Source organism: Squalius cephalus, assembly GCF_949319135.1.
Source record: "Squalius cephalus genome assembly, chromosome: 17".
NCBI lineage: Eukaryota > Metazoa > Chordata > Actinopteri > Cypriniformes > Leuciscidae > Squalius > Squalius cephalus.
The window spans coordinates 26,611,482-26,622,979 of record NC_137138.1 but is presented as its reverse complement, the minus strand read 5'-3'; positions in this window follow the sequence as shown (position 1 = coordinate 26,622,979).

The window sequence follows — 11,498 nt, the reverse complement described above, 5'->3', positions numbered from 1 at the left end:
TACTCCCCCCTCCCGGTAGGCGCGTCCTCGCGCCTTATACGGTACAACCGGGGAGGGTGGGCGGGCGTTCTGGAGTCTTCCTCTGGAGGGTCAGCGGGGTCTGAAGACTCCAGGACAGTACTGGCAGTTTGGGAGACCAGGGCAGAGCAGGTTGTGCAGCTGGCCAGGGTGGAGCAGGCTGTGCAGGAGGCCAGGGCGGAGCAGGCTGCGCAGAAGGAACCATGGTGGAGGCAGGGCTGGCAACTCCAGGGGGCCGACTGACGGAGGCAAAACAGGTGGAAGAGGATACCCGGATGGAGCCGGAGAGCAGAGGGCGGGAGTGAGGAGCCCAACGGAGCTAGAGGGACGAAGGGATGAGGCGAAATCAGAGAAGTGTAGTCCCAAGACGAGGGCAGGCTGACGGAAGACCAAGGTGGAGCCGGGGACAGATACTGGCTCGGAGACAGATACTGGCTCGGGGACAGACTTAGGTCTGGGAACAGGAACAGTTCTTGGGGCAGGAACATGAACAGTTCTTGGGGCAGTATCAGGTCTAGGGACAGGAACAGGTCTTGTGACAGGAATAGACTCTGACGTGGTGGAGGCCATCCTGGCTGAGGGCTCAGGCGCTGTGGCGGAGGCGGCCATCGTGGCTGAGGACTTAGGCAGTGAGGCGGCAGCCATCTTTGCTGAGGGCTCAGGTGGCAAGGCGGCGGTCATCTTGACTGGAGACAAGGGTTCAGTTCTTGGGACAGGAACATGAATAGTTCTTGGGGCAGGAACAGGTCTAAGGACAGGAACAGGCTCAGACGTGGCAGAGGCCAGCCTGACGTGGCAGAGGCCCGTCCTCTGGATGGCGTTCAAAGGCTGCCCTCCCGTCTAACGCCTGCAGGACTACATCTGCCCTTGTCGGCCGCGCTTTCTCCGCCACCGGACAAGCTGCATCAGCCCTGCATTCCATGGCAGTGCTGCAGATCCTCCAAGCTGATCTCCGTGCGTTGGACGAGAAAGGCTCAGATCCTGTTTCCATAATCTTCTGCTGCCCAGGCTCTTGGAAGGTGCATTTCATCGCTGACCGTCACAGAGAGGCACCTCTGGTTGACGCTCGCCGACATGAGGGAAACTGAGCGCAACGTGTTTCTCAACGCCCCGCTCTCCCCCACCGGCCTCTTCTCGGAGGTACAAAAGACCACGCAGGCTATGAATCTTTTCCTGCCTCGACGCTCGAGCTCAACCGCATGCCGTCCACGTGACCAGCCTGCGCAAAGCTCCGCACAGCATCCAGCTCGACCTCCGTCTTCGCAGCGACGACAGGGCGGCCGCCCTAAATCGCGCTCGTCCAGCTGCAACAGGCCGCCTCCCTCACAGGGGCCTCGACCTAAGATCGCGCTAAAACCCGAGCCCGCAAAGTCCTCCTAGCAGCACGAGGGAGGAAAAGACGGTTGAGTTCCGCTGCGGCTGGGCTACCGTCAAAGCTTCACGCTCTGTCAGTCCCCATCACCACGGCTACTGCAGACACTTATTTCACAGCCAACGAGCTGGTAAAATCACCCGCTCGCCTGCACACAACCGTCGTTTTCACGGCGACCCAGAGAAATCTCAAAGAGAGCTTAATGTCTGGTTACCCGGCTTAGCCGCATGTGTTTCAAGTGTAGTAAATGTGCCCACGTTTCTGTGCTCACCCCTACACACAAGCACTATAAACCCCGTGTCTCTATCAGAGCCCACTCTCATAAAGCGGAAAAAAGCCGCTCGAGTGTTGAATGTAGGTCACGTGTCCACAGCCCTGTGCCCACACCTACCCACTGCCCGCTCTGTTACACGGCCCCTCACTGCCGGTCACTCGCCGTGTGTAAATCCTGTGCCCGCCCCCGAGCGCTCACACATACCCACGAACACAGCACCCCCGGCGACGCTTTCGTGCGCCTTCCCTCGCACAAAATGTTCCCCGTCCAAAGCTACCGGGACAATGTGTGTAAAACGGCCAGCCATCTCTGTATGCGAACCAGCGTATTCAAGCAACTAGAGCGCGCGCATTGCGCGCGCCTCCGAATCAGGTCCCCGAGCCCGTGCATCACGGCTATCGGAACCAGGAGGTCATTCTGCCCTTAGCTGTACATGCGAAAGCATGGGAAGCTATTCCAGGCGTGTCAGAATGGGTGCTGAGCACAGTAAGAGAGGGCTATTCACTGCAATTCGCTTTCGAGCGTGAACCAAGACGAGAGTGAATGGGGAAGTAGTACACCTACTTCGTGCAGAAATAGTGAAGCTGCTGTGCAAAGGGGCTATAGAACCGGTACACCCTTCTCTGAGCGAGGCAGGTTTTTACAGCCGTTATTTCCTCGTGCCCAAGAAGTCAAGTCAAGTCAAGTCATCTTCATTTATATAGCGCTTATAACAATGTAGATTGTCTCAAAGCAGCTTTACAGAGATAAATGTATAATTTAACGTAAGATTGTTTTGGCTTTATAGCGGTTCTTTAATAAAGTTATTTTCCAGCTAAAGTTGGTTTTGATTGATTCGCTTCCGTCGCAACGATCATTTGTTATTAAATTAGGGCCGCCAAGACAACACCATTCTTTCTACACAGACTTTAAACGCGATCCTGTAAGAAACGCTGATGGCGTTCAGATGCGCATTAAGAACGGGTTCAATAGTTATGTGCGTTTGAATATATGTGTGCAGGTTTGGAATTCCCTACAAACCAAGCCTAAACAAATTACTGGTGTTTCCTTATAGTTTTGATTCAGAATTTAATTTTATTTTATCAATTCGGGGTAGATACGCAAATTGAGTTTTCCCGACGATGCTTTATCTGTAGAGTGGGAAAGGGATCCTCCATAGGGAAAGACTAGTTGGCACTTAAGCACTGCGTTGACATCGGGTCCAGGCGAAGGTCCTTCGTCAGATCTGGAAACGGCCTGGATCCGGCAGGCTGCGGGAAAACCTTGGGATAAACAAAGACACTAAAATTAGCGTAGATGCCATTCTACTCATGATGTAACAAGTACATCAGGATTTATGGGAAGTGTTCCCAGTTCCAGCTGACCTAATCTATGCAGCCTAATATTGAATTGTAGAAGTCTATAATGTATTATGTGAATGCTAGGTCAAAGAGATGTGTCTTTAATCTAGATTTGAACTGACAGAGTGTGTCTGCTTCCCGGACAATGTTAGGAAGACTGTTCCAAAGTTTTGGTGCTAAATAGGAAAAGGATCTACCGCCAGCAGTCGATTTTGATATTCTAGGTATTATCAACTGGCCGGAATTTTGAGATCGCAATAGACGTGAAGGACTATAATGCGTTAAGAGCTCGCTCAAGTACTGCGGAGCTAAACCATTTAGTGCTTTGTAAGTCATCAGCAATATTTTAAAATTGATGCGATGTTTAATAGGGAGCCAGTGCAGTTTTGACAGAACTGGGCTAATATGGTCATACTTCCTGGTTCTGGTAAGAACTCGAGCTGCTGCGTTTTGAACTAGCTGTAGTTTGTTTATTAAGCGTGCAGGGCAACCACCCAGTAGAGCATTACAATAATCTAGCCTTGATGTCATGAAAGCATGAACTAATTGTTCCGCATTTGTCAATGAGAGCATATGACGTAATTTAGATATATTTTTAAGATGGAAAAATGAGGTTTTACAGATACTAGACACGTGATTGGTATCAAAGAGCACACCCAGGTTCCTAACCGACGACGAAGACTTAACAGAGCAGCCATCAAGTGTTAGACAGTATTCTAAGTTATTACATGAGGAAGTTTTTGGTCCAATAATTAGAATCTCTGTTTTTTCAGAATTTAGAAGTAGGAAATTACGAGTCATCCAATTTTTTATATCAGCTATGCATTCTGTTAATTTAGTGAATTGGTAAGTTTCGTTAGGTTTTGAAGAAATATAGAGCTGAGTATCGTCGGCATAACAGTGGAAGCTAATTCCATGTTTCCTAATTCCTAATGGTAGCATGTACAGAGTGAACAGCAGCGGTCCTAGTACTGAGCCTTGTGGTACACCATACTGAACTTGTGATCGATAAGACATCTCTTCATTTACTGCTACAAACTGATAACGGTCAGATAAGTATGATTTAAACCATGCTAGTGCAATTCCACTAATGCCAACATAGTTTTCTAGTCTATTTAAAAGAATGTTGTGGTCAATGGTGTCAAACGCAGCACTAAGATCGAGTAACACTAATAGAGAGATACAACCATGATCGGATGATAAGAGCAAATCATTTGTGACTCTAACGAGAGCAGTCTCAGTACTATGGTATGGTCTAAATCCGGACTGAAAATCCTCGCAGATATCATTTCTTTCTAGAAAGGAACACAGTTGTGAAGATACTGCCTTTTCTAGTATCTTTGACAGAAAAGGTAGATTCGAGATCGGCCTGTAATTGACTAATTCTGAAGGATCAAGTTGCATTTTTTAACAAGCGGTTTAATCATAGCCAGCTTAAAGTTTTTTGGTACTTATCCTAGAGACAAAGACGAATTAATGATATTAAGAAGAGGATCTATGACCTCTGGAAGCATCTCTTTCAGTAGCTTAGTCGGTATAGGGTCTAACATACATGTTGTCGATTTAGATGATTTAACGAGTTTAGTAAATTCTTCCTCTCCTATAGCAACGAATGAATCAAATTTTTCCTCAGGGAGACTACAATGCACTGCCTGATGCGATACTGTAGTAGACGGTTGCATAGTTATAATTTTATCCCTGATATTATCAATCTTATAAGTGAAGAAGTTCATAAAGTCATTACTGCTGTGCTGCTTGGAAACTTCTGTGTTTGAAGCTTTCTTTTTCGTTAGTTTAGCCACTGTTTCAAATAAATACCTAGGATTATGTTTATTTTCTTCTAATAAGGTTGAAAAATAAGCAGATCTAGCAGCTTTTAAAGCCTCTCTGTATGCAATCGAGCTCTCTTTCCATGAAATGCGAAATACCTCTAGTTTTGTTTTCTTCCAGTTTCGTTCCATTTTTCTGGCTGCTCTCTTAAGGGCCTGAGTGTGCTCGTTGTACCACGGCGTTGGATTATTTTCTTTAATCTTCTTTAAGCGCAAAGGAGCAACTGTGTCTAAAGTGCTGGAAAAGAGAGAGTTACAAGTTTCTGTTGCAATATCAAGTTTTTCTAAGCTATTCGGGATGCTAAAATGATGAAACTGATCAGGAAGATTATTAATAAAGCAATCTTTAGTGGCAGAAGTGATAGGTCTAACATATTTGTAACACGGAGTCGGCTTTGCAGCCTTGTCCTAAAAGAAGGACGGAGCTCTCAGACCAATTTTAGATCTGAGATATTTGAACAAAGCTCTTATGAGAAGACCGTTCAAAATGCTCACAACCAGGCAGATTCTCGCGCAGATTCGCCCGAGAGACTGGTTTATTTCCCTCGATCTGAAAGACGCTTACTTTCAGATCCAGATAATACCCCGTCACAGGCCATTCTTGAGATTCGCCTTCGACGGTCAGGTATATCAGTACACTGTCCTGCCGTTTGGCCTGTCTTTAGCACCTGTCCATGCACTTCGTGAATATACTATTCACGAAGTGCATGGACGCGGCTCTCGCTCCCCTGAGAGGTCAGGGCATGCGAATTTTGAACTATCTGGACGATTGGCTGATTCTAGCACCGTCAGAAGAGGAACTTCTCTCTCACAGAACAGTGCTTCTCAGCCACCTGGAAAGCTTGGGTCTCACGGTCAACTGGACCAAGAGCTCATTACTGCCCAGTCAGTCAACCTCTTTTCTGGGTTTGGAACTGGACTCTGTGGCAATGACGGCCCGGCTGTCGATACAGCGCGCGCGCCGTATCCAACACCTGGCCGCGTCTTTCCAGATGGGCAGCACCGCACCCCTGAGAACGTTTCAGAGGATGCTGGGTTGTATGGCATCAGCTGCAGCAGTGCTTCAGCTGGGTCTACTACATATGCGCCCTCTACAACGCTGGTTGAATGCTCGTGTGCCTCACCGAGCATGGGCGTCCGGCGGCATCCGAATCAGAGTGACTCAGAGCTGCGTTTCAGCACTGAGACCCTGGTTAGCGGCCGACTGGTACCAGCGGGGAGTGATAATGGGAGCCGTCTCACACCGCAAAGTTATCTCGACGGATGCGTCCAACTTAGGTTGGGGCACTCTGTTCGAGGGCAAACCGGTCTTTGGCCTGTGGTCAGACCGGGAGAAATGCCTCCATATAAACTGTTTGGAGATGATAGCGGTCGGGAACGCGCTCAAGCACTTCCTCCCACATTTACGGGATCACCACGTGCTAGTCCGCTCAGACAACATGTGAATCGACAGGGCGGTGTCAGATCCAGAAATCTCTGCAATCTGACGAAACGCCTTCTAGTGTGGGCTCATCACTCGTTGCGCTCGCTGAGAGCCGCGCACGTGCCTGGCCACCTGAATGTCGGTCCAGACAGACTGTCCAGAGACAACATTCCCCTGGGAGAATGGTCCCTGCACCCTCAGACAGTCCAGCTACTGTGGCGCCTGTTCGGCACGGCGGAAGTCAACTTATTTGCGTCGAAAGACAACGCTCATTGCCCGAGGTTTTTCTCAAAGAGCGAGGACGTGCTGGCCCAAACCTGGCCCAGCCGCCCACTGTATGCTTTTCCCCCAATCTCTCTGTTACCACAGGTAATAAAGAGAATCAGGGAAACGCGCCACTAAGTGCTCCTCATAGCCTCGCGTTGGGAGAACCAAATCTGTGTAACGACAATGCGTAGAAAACCAACCACAAAATAATCTTCTTCCAGAATATTAATTCAAACAGAATTTTAATTCAAGATTTGGTCAGGACTTCTATCCTCATCCATCTTGTCACGGGATCCAGGCGCCGACCAGCCTGACTAATTACAGCCCCAACACTAACTAAATAGCTGGTCAATACTAAGCTTTGTTGACAAAACGCTGACTGTTTAAGAGAAAGACAGAGACCAAGGTCTCACACAAGAGTCCTCACATTCCAGGGTCAAATCACCAATCCGGGGCCATAAAATCAGGCTCCAGCTGGTCTACGCTAACCAACGAAAACCCCCAACTAAGAACTTTTTATGAGCCCAGCTAAAGGAAGAACTTGTCAATGTGAGATGGTTTGTAAAAGACAAATTGCTGTAGAGATGGCACACCAACATTCCTGACCCCTCCCCCGTTGGGATCTCTAAGAACAAACATTCTTAAGAAAAGCTCTTTTCTCTTCTAAACCAGAAAACTGAGATTTTTCCTACAGTATACATAAAACTCATTCAAGAACAATTTTCAATGGACTCATGATCAAACAGTCATGCAACTACCTAATCCTGTGTTTTTTCTACCACTTATATGCATATTTTAATAAGATAATATGTTTTGATCCCATATAATTCATGTAAGTGTTATACTGATAGACGTTTGAATGAGAGTGTGTTGTGTTTCATATCAGTATGATCGTATGCCCGAGATTCAAAAGATGGCTTGAATGATATCTATGTAATATGTTTTGATCTTCTTTTAATTAGAAATCATGCCTAAACGGTGCATCTGGTCTTTAAACCCCCAGGGAAGACATGATTTATGACTTTGCAAACAAAGGCAGTGTCTAATTGGTCCGATCTCTTCAAGAGGGGGGACAAACTTTTAGGTAAAAACCCTTAGACCCAAAAAACTCTCTCTCTCGCTGCTCTCGAAGCTCTCTCTGTGCTCTCGCTCTCTGGGTTCACCCTCAAGAAACGCTCTGCTATCACTCTCAAGAGAGATGGGCAGAAAAAGATGAAGATCTGAACCAGAGTAACCATGTAACTGAGGAGCAGACCAACCCAAATTAAGATCAGATGGGTTAGATTTATTCAAGCCATCTTACTACTCTCATCTAAATTTTCTTTTCTTTTCTGAGTTATCATTTCCTTTATTTTCCGTTGTGAGTCTCAGTTCTAAGTTAAGTTTTGCGACAAGACTTCGAGTCACGTTTCTTCTGCAAAGCCAGCTTCAGACAAAGACTTTCAATTCATCCGCCAGCACAACACGTGACTGGAACGCCGCAGACCCAGGCACAAGGAGACCACAGCCGACGAACCCGGGGAAACCCTCTGTTACGCAACGAAGGGAAATCCCAAAAAGGAACGCAGAAGACAAGCAAGTAACCTCCAGACTAAAAGCTGAACTGGTGTATTTATATAACTTTAATAACCTGCCTAAAACGATAGAAGGGTTAAATTAATGTTTGATGGTTCGTTCCAGGTCATGTCTTATAAGTGCATAGAATCGTGAGATTTCATCATCTCACTCATCATCTCACTCTTCCCTCACTCTTTTGTGTGTGTGTGTGTTTGTGTTAGAGATTAGCTGTATGTGTTAGTATATAATCAATAAAGTATTGTTTGTATTTGAAAAGAGATTACTTGTGTATGTGCTTATCAAATTTATTGTCTTGAACTTCGATCAAAAGTTACCTATGCTTTTACCCTATTTCTTAATTTACTGTTAGGGGATTATTCTTTCTTGGCCAGGAAGATATTATATTTCCTAGAGTTAATAATTGGTTATGCTTTCTGTTCGTTGGATGAACTGATAAAATGATCATACTATTGATTCTGCTACAGTAAATTATGAAAATAATTAAATTATTAATTATTGTTCATAATTCGTTATGAATAATAATTAATTATATTTATACGTGGGCGTATAAACGCTACATCTGGTACCCAGAGCTAGTGAGGCTGTCGCACTCACCCCCATGGCCGATCCCGGTGAAGAGAGATCTCCTCTCTCAAGCCGGTGGATCGATCTGGCATCCCCATCCAGAGCGGTGGTCTCTGCATGTGTGGATAATCAACGGATACCCTCTGATCTGCCAGAAGGGGTCATAAACACGATCACGCAGTCTAGAGCCCCTTCCACGAGAAGACTCTACGCGTCTAAATGGTCAGTGTTCACTAAATGGTGCGCTACTAGGAGCCTGAATCCATGCACATGCGGGGTTTTGCGGGTGCTCTCCTTCCTACAAGAGCTGTTGGACAAGGGCAGGTCCCCCTCCACTCTCAAAGTATATGTTGCGGCTATCGCAGCGTTTGCTGAAACGACGCGCAACCATGCAATAGGAAGAAATGAGCTCATCATCCGCTTCCTTAGAGGAGCCAGGAGGATGAATCCCCCGCGGCCCCCCTCGGTTCCGATCTGGGATCTTTCTTTGGTCTTAGAGGCCCTGAAAGCTTTTCCCTTTGAAACGTTAGATTCCGTGGATTTGAAATACCTTTCGCTCAAAACCGCTTTTCTGATAGCTCTGGCATCAGTGAAACGCGTAGGGGACTTGCACGCGCTGTCTCGAGTTCGGACCTAACGACTCTAAAGTCATCCTCAAGCCGAGACACGGTTACGTCACAAAAGTGATTGGCACTCCCTTTAGGGCGCAGATCATCTCCCTGTCGGCTCTGCCAACATCCGATAGTGATGATAGTGATATCCTCCTATGCCCCGTCAGGGCGCTGAGAGTGTACATCACACGCTCCGCCGCCTTTAGGCGTTCCGAGCAGCTTTTCGTTTAATTTGGTGGGCGCACCAAGGGTCTCGCCGCCTCGAAACAGAGTCTGTCCAGATGGATAGTGGACGCTATCGCAGCTGCATATGCGTCCAAACACCTGCAGTGCCCTATGGGCATCAAAGCCCATTCCACTAGAGGCATGGCCTCGTCGTGGGCTTGGTCTAGCGGGATTTCTATTCACGACATATTCACTGGGCCTCCCCCACTGGGCCTCCCCCTCTACATTCGTGAGATTTTATAATCTGGAAGTTCCCGCCTTGCAGGCTAAACTGTTATCAGTCTAAGCGAGATGTATGTTCTGCCCATTCGTTCATGCGCGGACTACTCTTGTGTACTACTAGCTTTTCTGGTAAGCTACACTAGGGATGAAAGTCTATACAGACCGGCGGTTCCGCTCTGTATTTTCCCTATCATGCGCTGGTGGATTAGTGCGGGCCCGCGATGCTGACCGCCTATTCTTTACGTTGTGGCGCTGGGGCTTTCACTTTCTATACATGGACCGGCGAGGCCGGTCTACATTTCCCTATGATGTGCTTGTGTACTGTGCTGGCCCGCGTTGCTGGCCGCACTCTCCTCGGGTTTATACACAGACCGGCAGAGCCGCTTTGTACCCTTATGAAGTGCTTATGACATGTGCTGGCCCGCGCTGCTGGCCGCCTGTTCTCGCATGTTATTTTCCCCGGGCTTCCCTGGGATTCATGCAGTGATGCTCGGCGCGCACGGTGTTGACAAGGGGTTCCCGTAGCATAAGCAACTTACGTAATACGAGAGAACCTCTCATAAGAGAACGTACTCGGTTACCTAACGTAAACTCGGTTCTCTCTAGAAGAGGGAACGAGTATTGCGTAACCTGCCGTGTCGCGCCACGAGCTTATTTGCTTCAGTCTATGAAAACCAGAATTCCAGCCTGCGAGCCCCTCTTTTATACACGCTAGCCACACCCATTCTGGCGGGCAAGGCGCGTGGAGGGCGCGAAGCGCCCTCATTGGGCGTGACGTCATGCGGGGCTCACTGGTAGGCTGCTGCAGTTGCCGCAGGACAGCCAATGAGCACGCTCGTACAGCCTGCTATGGTCTGCTGTCTGCCGCACTGCGTTGACAATAAATACAAAATTAAGGATAATTTTTTGGCTTCAGATCTCGAGAAAAGACAACTTTACCCGTAGCGTAAAGCAATACGCAATACGTTTAGCGTAGCGTAAGCAATACTCTTACGCAATACTTCTAGAGAGAACCGAGGTTACGTTAGGTTAGGTAACCGAGTACGTTTTCTAAAACAACACGATATATTTAAAACCATTTACAATCATTTAACCTATGGCATAGTGCTATTGTGAAATCACAAAGGCTGTGATTCAGTTAAATAAATATATCCTCTGTTTTTTTGTTTGTTTGTTTTTTTCCACAGAGAAGCACGACGCTTTAATTACATGAGTGCAGATTACATGTTAAAATTACCTCAGCTCCGTTCACAGTAAACGCTGCTCCAAGCAAACTCAGTCTCTAAAGTGCTGTTTGTTTAGGTTTCCAATAACGTGCATTTGGGAAGGCAAGTCGGACGCAGTTTGTGTTACATAGTTGCACTGTTATCATTTATATTTGTGGAGCGCATCTCGGGTTTCTCAAACTGCTTCTCGGTTTTTCGAATTGCTGTTCATCGCGATTTCAAAATAAAAGTTTAAACTCTCGCTCTGAGTTTGCATGTTTTGATGTGCACATGTTCTTGTTTAAGAAATTACAGTGGCTGTGGGATTTCTATCGTACAGAAGTGGCCAAATATTAAAGGTTAAGTTGATATTTGTATTAAATGTTGTTTGGCCAATATTAAACAAGGATTTGATAATGCCTTAGTAGTGTAACAACTAACACCAGGCTGCTGGCGCCCTCTGCAGGCATTTGTTATTTATGTACTCATAAGTTATGCTTATATTCGTTTATATCATTTATTTTACATGGGTGTATTTTAACAGTGTTGTTCAATAAAACCCATATAATT